Source organism: Fukomys damarensis, unplaced genomic scaffold (assembly GCF_012274545.1).
Source record: "Fukomys damarensis isolate Sample0158 unplaced genomic scaffold, DMR_v1.0_HiC HiC_scaffold_37, whole genome shotgun sequence".
NCBI classification, from domain to species: domain Eukaryota; kingdom Metazoa; phylum Chordata; class Mammalia; order Rodentia; family Bathyergidae; genus Fukomys; species Fukomys damarensis.
Genome location: NW_022900949.1, coordinates 65,660,437 through 65,674,679, shown reverse-complemented (window position 1 = coordinate 65,674,679; position 14,243 = coordinate 65,660,437). Strand labels below are relative to the sequence as shown.

Sequence of the window (14,243 nt, the reverse complement as noted above, 5' to 3'; positions counted from 1 at the left end):
TATGAGCAAAAGTGCCCACATCCACACTTGCTTGTTTGGGTTTGTCTTCAGTCTCCCTCTTTGTCTAATAAAACAATACTACATAGAGAGATACTTACTTTCTTTTCTGCCTTTAAAATTTACAAGCTTTTGTAAAGTGTGTGTGTGCACATGAGTACTGAATCTATTTTGATACTGATAATTTCTCAAAAAAGACTAGCCACCTGAAACTTGATTTTTAAAAAATTTTCCAGGCTTGATCACTTTTAATGAGCCATGGTATGAACAAAATAGAAATTCATATTCTTAAAATATTTAGTATAGGATATTAAAGTTCGTTCAGTCAAGAATGACCAGATCTCTGAGTTGGATGTCTTTTCTCAGTTCCTTGCAAGCATACATGGTAGCTGACTGCATTTCTTTGGGGAATTGAATAGAAAAGTAAAGTCAATAAACATAAAAGCCAGGAAATGATAATTTTCTAGTTATTTCTATAAAATCCTTATTACACATTGGGTGCTAAATGTTGATGGTAGAAGCCGGCATAGACAATCTTACTGGAAGATGCAATGAAGATGTCATAGTGCATCTAGTTTCCTTGTAAACACCATGAACCTGTTAGACTTACTGAGATAAGAGCATTTACTTATACTACTGTTGTGCAAGACCTTAGGACTTTGTGTTCCAAGACAAAGGTTCACTCACATCTGTAAAAACAGTTTTACAAGACTCACAGTTAAGTTATAGACTGGAATTTGAGTGAGGTTGAATACTTGTTTTCAAATTGAAGGATGTGGGGCAGGAGAACAGTATTTTCAGAAGAGGTGTGGTTGGCAGTTATCCTCATGGTATTGCCTACAATATAGTATTCTCAAATATGTGAGGCAACTGGACGTTAGTAGAAGGCCTTTTGGAATAATTATGTCTCTAAAACCATAGTGCAAAATGGTTCTTTTTGCTTCAAAGTGTTTAAAAAATTAAATGGAATATGAAAAAAGAAGGCAGAATCTGTATAGGTTGTATTGATAGAATGGGAAGCTATCATTTGTTAGCAAATCTTATATCCTCACACTTTAAAAAAAAAGATACATGTGTATGGAAAGAGAAACATAAAATTAAAGTATCATAGCAATATACTAATCAAACTACTCATAATTAAAGAGAAGAAGACTGGTCAGTGTATTTTGTATTTGTTCTGTACTAGGCATTAATGAAAGATTTGTAAAATATCTAAGCAACCCTAATAGCAATTTTCTTTTTTCCTTATTTTTTATTGGTACATATTCACAGTATATAATGTTTCTACACCTTGTTTGGAATCAGCACAAGTACATGACACATGTTAGTTCCTTTTTTCAGCCCATTTCTTTCACTCCCTCTTTTCTCCTTCCATCTCTGAATCGATGGATTTCTAGCCCTAAAAGAGTCAAATTTTTATATAATGAGAATAAAGAGGAAAAACAATTACCACAAGTGAGTAAGTTTAGTGTCGAAGAACTTTTAGTTGTGAGAGCTAGCCCTTATAAAGTCATCATCAGAGTTTATAACTAATAGTTAAATAACTTCTTTGAAAGCACCTTATAATTTAGGAAATAGGAGGTTATAGAACCCTACGGGACATAAAAGCAGGGAACTCAGGACTTGACTTCAGTTTTTGCAATGCCCAGGTAGATTGAACATTTATGAGATATTCAGAGTTGCTTTAGCTTACTTAATCTCCAGCCACTAGGATCAGCTTTATATAGTGGCACTTTTTATATGTATATGTCTTAATGTATAAGATTATAGAAACCAGACCTAGAAGAAACCTCATACACTTCCTCTTTTTGAGATTTTCAGATTTCTCATGACACTCATAACAACATTGTTCTCGAGTATTAAAAGACAAACTCTAAACCACATATTTACTGTATTAATCCTTTCACACAGATGTTCAGTGAGGCAAGCTCAATATTGCTAAGCTGATCAAAATGGAAATTCCAGAGTATGTACCATATTTGAACTGGCAGCTTTAATGGTACACATTTCTGTAAGATTTCCTCATCATGTAATTTAGTTTCCTTCCTTTTAGGTCTCTGGACATTCACTCTGGATTTGAGTGTGTGTTAAATGCATTGTTTCGGCTTCCAGAGAACTTTCTTTGGGAGTGTGGGTCCAGCTGGGAAGTGGACATGCCTACACTAGCCCTTTTACTATTTGGCATGCTTTTTCCAAAGTGTTTTCTTTCTATTTCTTTTTTACTCAGTCTTATGTATTACTCCTAGGTGTTTGAGTATGTTAAGCAGTCTACTACTGAGCTATATCCCCATCCAAAAAAGTCTTTTGCTTTTAACTTTATACATCACAGCATGGGTAATGATGTGAATATATTGCCACACAGTAATAAGAATGATCTTTCCAACTTTTTCCAGGCCAAGAGAAGTATCTGGAAAGATCTGTGGTAATGGTGAACACATATAGAGGGTCAGGACGCAGCAGTGATCTATCAGCTGAAAAGATGATTCATGCCATGTGATGATGTAAGTATTTGAATTGTAAAGGCAGAATTCTGCTGAAATTTGGATGGAACAAACAGCTAAAAGCATTTTAGTACCAAGTTCAAGGGTTTTTATTGCTTAGAAATCATGGTCTTTGACTCTTGAAACATCAATATGTATTTACATTGAAATAAAAATGCAAACTAAGATGAAAATCAGAATTCAGATTTAAAACCATGATGTGACTTCTTGAGCCAACTGTAGGACTCCTGGACCTTTTGAAGACCATTCTTCATGGATTGAAAGGATTGGATGACATCTATTTGTTGAAATTTAGGCAACGTGGCAAAATTTACAAAGTAGACAGCAAGGAGTGCATCGAGAAATGCTTCTGTTTTCCAGGACTTTCCAGTCTGGTCCTTGGCTAAATTTACTTGCAACGTTCAGCAGTTGTGATGTGACAGGTCATAACCTGCAATTTTTCTCTGTCTACTCATGGAGTATGCTAAGCTGTGGCTGGATGCTGTAGATGTCACTACTTATTCCAGCTGCAATTCAACTAGTGACAATATTGAAAGATGTAATGCTATATTAGGACTTATTGAAACTGTATCTTTGTTGGTCAAATTGTAACTATTGTTATAATATTTATTGAATCTCAGTCCTTCAATTGTACACATTGAAATATTTTCTGGAAAGATCCAACATATTGGTGTAAATTATATTTATTAAAGGTATAATATTAATATGTCACACTGGTATATCTTACCTAATATATGATGCATAGATAGAATGAGAACTGTACATCATAATGCTCTTCAAGTGTCAATACCTTGAAATTTAAGTGTTTAGAATTTTGGGAGTTTAAAATATGAAAATCTGTTTCATCATACAAGTGCTTATTTTCCCTAGAAATATATTTGCATGTTTGCCTTTCTATTATTTCGTTCCACATAGACACAATACAGTATCAGATTATCATGATTAATTGTGAATATAAAGTATCTTAGCCAGACTGAGTCTGTATTGTCTACATTTTATAAATACAGTAGAAAAGCTTATGTTGTTTTTTCAGTAGGTATAGAATTTTGTTCTCAACTATGGTCAGAGAATCGACTCCCAAAGGCAAAAGTCTTATGTTACATTCAGAGTTGATCTCTTACGGTTTAGAAGTCCACTAGTTTGGGCATTATAGATATAGCATTAGAATTTAAGGACAAACTTTAGGGAGAAGAAGAGAGAAAAGGGTACCTGGTTTAATCAGTTACCGTTGTTCAGTTCTGAAGTGTTTCTATAGTGTTTCTTCTTGAAGTGAAATAGTATAATCTTAATTTTTTAAGATAGAGTCTTTGAGTAGCACACTACCAAAAGTTCAACATTGCTATTGATTTTAACCTGTTTTCTTTGTTCACTTGGTAGTTTTAATAAGAAGTTTTTAGTGATAAGTACATTATTTGGCTGCTGAATTCTGTTATAGTTTTTTATTCTGTTGTACATTGTAATATATTTCATCACAAATTAATATGAAGGTGAATATTGTTACATATCAAAATTTTAATTATGTTTTAGTGTTTTTGCCAAAAATGTTTATTTTTATATTATCTGTGATTTTAGTATAGATAATTGAATTAGATTTCTTTGTGAGTAATAGTGCCATTGAACGAGTGGTATAAAACAGTGTTACTTGACATATTGAGCTTTCTCAGGTTTATCTAAATTGATGGTAGCTTAACAAAGTCCAAACTAATTCTGCATAGTAGTTTTTAATAAAAGGAAAGTACATTTCCTTTAATAGCATAGTGTTGTTTGCATGCAAGAGTTTATCTTGTACTGTGTGTGTGTGTGTGTGTGTGTGTGTGTGTGTGTGTGTGTGTGTCTAAGGCATGGCAGCCAACTTTGTATCCACTATTTATAGTAACAGCAGAGCTTCATAATCATGGACACTAGAACTGTACTTACGGTAGATAATAAAAGCTGAAAAAGATTCAATAAAACTATAAACATAGCTTGATGGCTTCTGTCTTTTTACAGTGTTACTATTCACAAGTTTCTCCAAATTTTGATGCGTCATTGTATTACACAGTCTGGCAGGTAGTAGAGGACACATTGAACTAACTCGGTATTACTTAGAGTGAAAACTGGACTGTAAAAGCTACAAAGAAAGTTAAAAGTCTTGGGGCTAGATAATTTATAAGATCTCATTACTTGATATTTAATTACCAATAGTTTTGTGATTTAATTCTTTCAAGCAAAATGTTGAATACTACCTTACCGTTTCTTTTCATACTGTGTTTAAAATGATGACTATAATCATTTCTCACTAGCAGTAGTCATGCTAATAATCTTTTGTGCTTTCCATTTGTTAGCCTCAACTGCTTGCTTTGTACAGGTGCATTTATATATATAACCTGGTGTTACTTGAATATAGTGTGTAATGGAAAGGAAATATTCCTAAAGCATTAACTTTTTATCTCCTTGGTAAAGGTAAGTAAGCGTACAATGGTCCTGTGTGGAAATGAGTGTTCTATGACAAAATAAAGGGAGTAGAAAACACAAATCTCTTGAAACTCAACATATATGTCAATCAATATTTTTTATTCAAGTTTATTGGTACATTTTCAGTATACAGTATGACGACATTCGTCATTGGGGATTTGTACCTTTGCATGACGTATCTTGGTTCTTATTTTTTCCCTATTCCCCTGCCCTCCCTTCCGCCCCTCCACTCCTATCTACAGAATTTGTTTTCGTTTTTTCTTTTTCTCATATTTATTTCTTTCTCTTCATTCCTGTCAATCAGTATTAACTCCTTAATTACATGTTCTGTGCAGACTTTGTTTGAAAATCCTTACTTATTAACGGCAGCTTAGGTAGAGTTTTACAGTATGTACCTGAGTAAGTGGAGGGGATGTGTGTGTATTTAGTACATACTTAAATATTATGTAGATAATTACCTTTCTGATTTAAGGAACTTAGCCTAAAACTGAATACTTTTTGATTTTCTAAGTTGCTTTAGGGATAGAACCAGAGAATTTTTCTCTCTAGAATTAAATATATATTCTCATATTCTCTCTCTCTCTCTCTCTCTCTCTCTCTCTCTCTCTCTCTTCCTCCATCCTCCCCTCCCTTAATGAAATACAAAGTTTATATTCCCTTTTCAAGAGATTTATAATTTTGGCCCCATTTGTACTTAGAGCTTCCATTTTCAAATATAAAAAGTTTTTCCTAATTTCAAATTAGAATTACTATGATTTAGTGATCTGATGGGACGGACACTACAGAAACAACAGATGTCACTAGAAATCCATGCTCTTGTTTACACTGCTTACTTGTTTCACCCTGTAAAGTTACAATGCTCTGGGCTGGACCTTGGGGGCTGCTGTCCCAAGCTAGCATGACTGCTGGGACAAACTATCTCATACAGCAACTGTGATGGGGTCAGGTCTCTGGGATGAGCAACTGATAGGACTGCAGCCACACAAGAATGAAAACTGGGCAGGAGTAAGGGGAGGGGAGAGCAGAGGAGGCTGCAGGTACTGCAGCAGAAGGCAAAATATACTATATACTTCTCTTGGTAATTTGATGGGGAAATTACTTTTGTGAAGGTGGGTAATCTTTGATGATGAATTGAAACAGAGCCCTTGGAGATGAATTCCATCACGTACTTTAGTTTGCAGTGAGAGCAAAATTTTCATTTGAAGATGACTCAAGAAAAGAATGTGGAGTAGCATGGTGAGTTGTAATCACCCTCTATCAAAACGAAATACAATGCACGAGAGACCAAACCTCAGTAAGGATTGTAATTTCAGTTTTAGACACAGATACAACAAAATACACATACACTTATAAGTTCTTGTGGTCTTGTTTAGTGGGCATTTTATTTTTATTGTGGGTGTGATTTTAAAAAAGAAATTGAAGCTCTCTGTTCCTGTACTTAGTAAAAGGTGGCACGTAGTGCAAGGAAGAAGCAATGAAACGTTGTTTCTCCAAACTATATAAACACAAAGGTACTTGATTACATGCATTCACTTAATCCTTTCTTCTGTTAGTGTCATTTTATTCTGAAGATTCCATTCAGAATTCCCCCAAATTAAGGCAGCATTTAGCCTACATCTCAAGGTGGCTATTTACATTGAAAGACAGTATCACTGTCAGATTGGTGTAAATGTGAATAAATTTTTTTTTTTTTACTATTTGTTGGGTTTGAAGGGTTAACAGCACCCATAAAACCTCTTGTGTTTAAGAGTATGAGTATCACAGGCACAAAGCCTTAGGTTCAACTCCACCTTTACATTCACTCCTTGTGTACAAGTTACGTAAGCCTCCAAAGCTGTGTTTTCCTCAACAGTAAAATGGGAGTAATAGTATGTAACTCATAGGATGGAGAAATTAAATGGAATAGATATACAGTATGGCACACAGTAAATACTAGGTATGTCTGTTTTTTTTTTTGCTCATCCAGTTTACATTTTAGGTATACAGTACGGTTACATTCATGATTAGGCTCTTGTACCTTTCCATGACAGGTCTTGGTTCTCATTTTTTCCCCATACCCCTGCCCTCCTTTCACTCCCTCCTCCCTTCCCTATTTACAAAACCTTTATTTCCATTTTCTCTTTTTTTTCTTTTCCTTTATTTCTTTTCCCCTACCTTTCCCACTTTCCCTACAACTTTAGTCCTTTTCTTCCTAGTTCACATTGTCAATTATACCATTAAGATCTTATTTATGATTATAGTTTTTCACACCACAGAAACTATTCGGCATTTATCCATATGTGACTTATTTATTTCACTTAAGAGTATATCCTCAATATACATCCATTCTCCTATGAATGACTCTAATTTCTCATTCTTTGTGGCTGAGTAGTAGTCCATTTTACAAAAATACCACATCTCTATCCAGTCTCCAACTGATGGGCAAATGGGCTGTTCCCAAGTTTTACCTATTACAAATTGTGCCACTATAAACATGGGTGCACATATATCACTGTGGTATGATTGGTATGATTCTTTTAATTCTTTTGGAAAGATACCAGCAGTAGAGGGATGGCTGGGTCAAATAGAACCTCTAGCCCCAGCTCTTTGAGTTATCTCCATATTGATTTCCATAGCGGTTGCACCAGTCTGCACTCCCACCAATAATGGAGAAGGGTTCCTTTCTGCCCACAACCCTGCCAACATTTGTTATAGGTTGATTTCTAGATAGCAGCCATTCTAGGTATATCATTTTTGAAGTGGAAAGGATTTTGCCACTCATATGCTACTTTGTTGCTCTAAATTTCTGTTGTCTTCTTTCATACTATGGAGGCTTTGTGAATGTTTTACAAATTCAATCTGTGGGATTCATAGATTTTTGGATGCATTTAACATTGTTCTTTCAGCAACTCTTCTGGATGTCTGAGATTGGATAATAAGCAAGCATTCACCTTTTTTTATGCTCTGCACTATGATACGCCCTGTGTTGGACAAAGATGTGTAAGATAAACTCTATCCAGCTGAAAACATATAAACAAGAAGCATCTGCTGATCTTGCTGGGCCTCACCCCTCAAGTTCATGGTTTGTTTTCAGTCACCCCAGTCCAGTGTCTGCTCCTCGGTTTTGCAGATCCAGAAACTTGATCTGAGCAGCTTGTCTAGATTTCAGCAACTTTCAGAGACTGACTCACACCAGACAAACAGAGAAGAGAATCACTGACCAGCTAGACTGCCAATTTTGAGTGTACAATGGCTGTATCCCAGTCACAATAACAGACATCTGTCTTTTTGTTCAAGCGGGATCTAATTATGCATCAGAAAGATGCCTGTGAGCTTAAAATAAGAACAAAGATTTATGATATTCTTGAAAAGTATTTCCAGTAAGAAACAGCAGCTGAACAAATTGTCTGTCCCTGTAGATACTGGCCTTGCTAATCAGCATCTGTCTTTTACTTGATAATCAGCTTTTAACCAGCAGTCTGCCTGCTTTGGACAGCCTTCAATGAGCACATAGACCGAAACTTTTGAATTTGTTTCTTTTAGAATTAGTCACCACCATCTTCTTTGCATGAAAATTAAGTCTTAAAAATGTGCAATCTGACGAGTGTGAGAGGAAGAGGGTGGTAGGATGGGCAGCAGTGTTTCCTGGTTTGGAGATACTTAGGAGATATCCAGTTGGAACGGTGTAGCATGTCATTGCAAGTGCCATTCTAGAGTTCCAGGTAGAGTCACAGTAAGATAGGTTTGAGAATTGAAAATGGGCAAAGGAGAGCTGTAATCAAGAAAGTAGATGCAACCACCCAGGGAGCTTATGCAGGTAAGGAAGAAAATGACAGCAGCATAGAGCCATAAGGAACAGAGCCATAGCACAACACAGATGGACAAAAGAATATTGACCTGAAATAAATGAAGTTTTGTAGTCTAAGAAGTTGCCTGAGGAAATAAGGCTCAGAAATGAATTTATGGAAAAGACAATTCTGTCCTTTAGTGCAAAAGAGGACTATAGATTATTGGATTACAAAGGCTAGATGTTATGGAGGGCACATTTAAGCTACAAATAGTAATGATTATTGAAGAAATGCCTTTAAGAAATGGAGGATGTAGCTTGAAGCAAAATATTACAAATAGAAAAAAGGATGAAAAGGAATTTCTTGAAGATGTGCAAGGAAGCACTCTCCAATCAAAAATTAAGGTGGAGTCAGGGATTTAGCTCAGTGGTGCCACTGCCTGCCTCACAAGCACAAGGACCCGAGTTTGATCCTTGGTGCCCCCCCAAAAAATTCAGGTGAAAGGGAGAGCTAGTGTAGGGATGAAGCAACTATGGTTACTAAAGCTGAACGATAGGTCATCAGACTGGATCATTCTAGGTCTGAGACATATGATGTATCTATCACTGACTTAAAGGAAATATGTAGAAATTCTATGAGGAAACTAATTTGAAATTTGGTAGATGAGAACACTGATAATGGGTCCAGCTAGCAAGAATGAGTTAACTTTATTCTCAAAAGATAGATTCACGTAGCATTTTCGAAAATGTCAAGAATCATTAAGGAGGCAGGAGAATGTCTGCCTCTTTTCTGGTTAACTATAGTGGCTAATGGTGTCTGTTGGGGAAAGGAGTGAGGGAAACATTTTACTTGGGCATTGTTGGCAAGTTTCAGTCAAGAAAATAGAAGCTCCCTTTGCAAAGAATTATTTCTCCAGGATGCATGTAATGGAATAGAAGAAGAAATCAGGAATGGGATAGAAATCTGAACATGAGAAGAAGAAAAATGAACTGGGTGAAAAAAAAGATAATAGTTTGGTTATCAGCAAACTTACATGAGGGATATCACAGTAAACCATGGAGATAAAGGTTTTTAAAATAATAAATGATATTGCAGAAGGAAGGAACTTTCACAGTACGTTTTCCTTGTGCCCTCAGATCTATACAGCCAGGAAAAGGGAAATAAATTGGTTCCAGGCAGTGATTTGAGAACTTCTGTGATAGTTTTTTAAAACACAGCTGTCAACTCATTTTTATTCTCTTCAGGAAGAGTTGGAGTCTATGTTACCACTTCTTGGACCTAAGAGGGTTTGTGAGTACTTTGACTCATAGGGCAGACTATGGCAGAATGATAGTAATGTGACTCCTGAGAATAGAAGATAACAGACCACATAACCTTGTTTGTTGGAGCACTGTCTCTTGGAGCTCTGAGCTACCATTTACAGAGATGACTACCTCGATACTACATGCTGTAAAAGTTACATGGAGAGATGGATTTGGGTTATGATCATGAAACAGAGGGTATGGGTGACATCAGTGAGCCTCAGCCATTCAAACCATGCCAGGCAAATATGGATGAAGAAGACTGATCCAAACTTTCAGCTGATCTACTCACCCACAGCTACCTGAGATATTTTAGCTGAGGCCTTAGAAACCATGTAACAAAGGCAAAGTTTCCATAATGAGATTTGTGTACATCCTAGCCTAAAAAAATCTATAAAGACAATCATAATGTAACTATTTTATGCAAACAAGTTTGTTACATAGCAATAGACGGATGGAACACACCCAAGACAATCTATAGTTGGAGATGAAGATACAGAAGTATTGGTCGGTGTTATTGCTCTTTTTGACTTCATATAGGTGTGACCAGAGTAAGGGTGGAGGTGGTTGAAGATCAGGTTGATTTAGGAATATGTTAGAAATTCCTGACCAGGGCTGATATTGAACTGTGTGCACAGGTACTGACTACTAGATGTTGGATATAATGTATATTAAATTGATTAATGTTAGGGTTTAACCATAGAAGATATTTCAATAATAACTCTTGTTTTCAGAAAAGCACCAGGGATTACAAGCTTGCTTTATGAATGAGCCAATTTAGTGGAAAGAGGAGAGATTTGGATAGAAAAAGGGAGAAAATAAATTCCCTGTGGGTTTGGCCAAGGGATGGGAGAACTTCAGCTTAGGCAGATAAAAAGCACACTTTTAACGAATAAGCAAAGAAGACTGTGTTCCTTGCAGCAGGCAATAGAAAATCTTGACAAGTTTAAAAATCAAGAGAATCACATTATAGAGGATTTGGTTGGTCAGTGAAACCTGTTAAGCTATTGTTGGTCTAATCAGAAAAATGAAAGAATAATGGTGGTGGTAGAAAAAAATGCTAGAAACCCTGAATCTATCTTAAGTTCAGAATGGTCACAGTATACAAAGTAAACAAACATTAGGTACACTTTTATATACTAACAATTATCTTGTGGATGCTAAAACTAAAAATATAATTCCATTAACATAAGCTCCAAATAACAAATACATTGATACCCAGTACTAAAAAAAAAAAAAAAATCAAATACAGTGTTGAGGAATAAATCTATCAAAATAGGTAAAAGACTTATCTGTTCAAATTACATAATTCTGATGAGAGAAAAATATGTGGTAGGTACATCATGTTACTAGATTAGAAATTCAGTAAAATAAAGATGCCAGTACACCCAAAATTGATATACAAGAAGAACACAGTCTTTTCAAAACCCAGTAGGAATTTTTATAGGTATAAGAAAGATTATTTGAAATTTGCACAGGAATTCAAAGGAACTAGAATATCTAAATAATTTTGAGAATAACAAAATTACATAACTGTACTGATCAATGCTGTATGCCATTGACAGGGAGATAAATGTGATAATAAATGGAGTATAGTAGAGAACTCTGAAATAGACCTACAGAAAAATGCCCAACTGACTTTTTTTTATAGAAAAAACACACAAAATTTTATAATCAGATATTAGGAGAATAGTTCCTCAGAGTATATGATATAAGCCCCAAAATTTTTTACCAAAAAACCCCAGATGACACAAATCTTTCTTTTCAATGAATTAAGAAAACTAGTAGTATAAATGAAGCCAATTAACATATATATATTAAATATTTTCAAATCATTGGAATTTATAGTTTGGGGAAGTATTTACATTTTTATCTATTTCCTGTTTATCTCTCTTCTATTTTGTTCTTTGTGTTTCATGTACAAGAAAAACCACATGATAAGTTTTAGCTTGTACATCTGACTTACTTCATTTAACGTTATTTTCTCAAGCTGCATCCATCTACCTAAAATACCCCGTTTATCTTTCTTGACAGCAGCCTAGTACTCCACTGTGTATAAATACCATACTTTCCTTATTCCTTCACCCGTTGATGCTTCAAAAACAATTAAATGGGAGAATACCTTTTCAACAAATGGTACCAAAAGAAATTGCACGTCCTTTGCTAAAGCCAGGAAATGAACTCTAAACCTCATTAAAAGTAGAGCATGGGCTTCAATATCAGTAATGAAACCATAGAACAGCACAGGTGATATTCATAATCTAGGAGTAGGAAAAAGTTCTAGGCAACTCACCAAAAGCATAATACAACACAGAAAGAGTCCATACATTTAATTTACTAATTTTAAAATAATTTCATTATGAAGGACCCAGTTAAGAAGATAAAAAGATCTTCCATGCCTTGGAAAAAATATTTTCAAATATCATATCTGACAAAGAATTGGTAATTAGAATATATTAAAACTCTCAAAATTCAACAATAAAAATGTAGATAACCTAAGTACACAATGGGCAAAGTCTTAAGGGTATGTAGAAGGCAAAAGAGCACAAAGATGGTCAATGTCATTAGCCATCAAGGGATTGAAAATTTCCGATGAAATAATAAAACACCCAATCAAAATGGCCAGAATAAAAAATAGTGACAAGCCAAAACAAGAGTGCAAAAAAACCTCACAAAAAGCCTTGATCTGTCATATATTCATGATAGAACTATAAAACAAACACTCTGGAAAATAGTTTTTTAGTTTTTTTAAACTAACCACACCACTACCATATGACCCATAAATTACCTTCCAAACATTTATCCCAGAGAAATAAAAATCTATATTTCACACCAAATCCTGTACAAAGGTCTTTACACAACTTTATCTGTAATTGGCCAAAACTGGAAGTAACTCATACCTTTCAGTAGATGACAGTTTAAATAAATATGATAGAACTATATCATAGGATAACACTCAACAATAAAAAAGAAACAAACTGTGTAATATGAGCTCATTTTATTTTGTGTACATTATTTCTCAATAAAGTTTATTTTTTTAAAAAGGATAAAGTACAGTTGAGAAATCAGAGATGACATCATGATTCTTGTTGTTTAGAATCTGTTCTTAGGGATAAATAGGCTCAAGAATCATATTTCAGACTTACAGCAGAATAGGACTACTTAAAAGGAGGAGCACTCAAGGTTGAATGCATTTACAAGTTATAAGAAAGTCAGGTAAAAAGCCTTAGAAAGAATGAGTCTCTAAGGATACTTGTTCAAAGGACTACAATAGAAGGTAAGAACCTGGCAATTTAAATGCTTCAAAGGCAAATGAGGAAGACCTACATATACCTTAGGACCAGTTGGGTTTACCAACCTGAGGGTAAAAGATAAGAGAGAGTGGAGACTATGGAGTTGTCCATGAGCAAGTAAGATGTGGGCAGGGCAGGGCAAGCTCAGTAAGACTGATGTTCACAAGTGTAAGCAGATTACTCGTGTGATGGCTAGTTTTTAACTCATGATATCTGTGAGGACATAATTGAGTGTACAACCAGTCCAGAGTGATAAGAGCAAACCTAAGAGATTTTGTAGCGGTGTAAGACTAAACCAAAATTGTACACCAGGAAAGAAATCTGGTTCATGAGACACAGTCAGGTGAGACCTGGAGAAAGCTATGAAAGTTCAGGAAGGATGGAGTTGAAGTAAAAACTTAGCACCGTGTCTCTCACAAAGCTAACTGTGACGCTTCCTCTCAAGGGACAGCCTCTCCCCAGCTTGACCAGTCAGTCTTGTAGCAAGTAGTCTCTACACTTCATTGCCTGGTTTCCCTGAGCCACTGTCTGTCATTTCTCTGGTCCCATGAGGTAAGTGGATTACAATGCAGAAACTCAGACAGAGAGGAAGTTAGTCATGAGATGGGCAGCACAAAACGGAAACCAAAACTAGGAACAAAACAGAAATGATCACACCATAAAGTCAGAAAAGGTTTTTCTTATGAATGTTTCACATACTGGAAAGAGAGTGAATATTCTTTACTGAAGATTCAGACCAATAGGATTCAAATTCTAGGACAGACAATTATCAATCAAGAAAAAATTCATATGATATCTGGCCTTTCTCACTTGTCTCATCAAAATAATTGCATCCATAAACTCGTTGTGTTCTTACTAAATAGGATCATCTGTGTGAAGATTTTTGTAAAGCTGCCTGACTACTTTTTTTTTTTTTTTTTTTTTTTTTTT

At 35.2% G+C, this 14,243-nt stretch overlaps 1 protein-coding gene across 1 annotated transcript in view; it reads left to right on the top strand.

Moving 5' to 3' along the window:
- The window catches only part of P2ry1 (purinergic receptor P2Y1), a 7,085-nt gene extending 2,643 nt beyond the window's left edge, over positions 1 to 4,442 (top strand). Inside the window, exon 2 of the mRNA XM_010625340.2 lies at positions 2,391 to 4,442. The gene's annotated coding sequence lies outside the window, so the exon portion shown is untranslated. The remainder of the gene's footprint in view (positions 1 to 2,390) is intronic.
- The last annotated feature ends 9,801 nt before the right edge of the window (positions 4,443 to 14,243 follow it).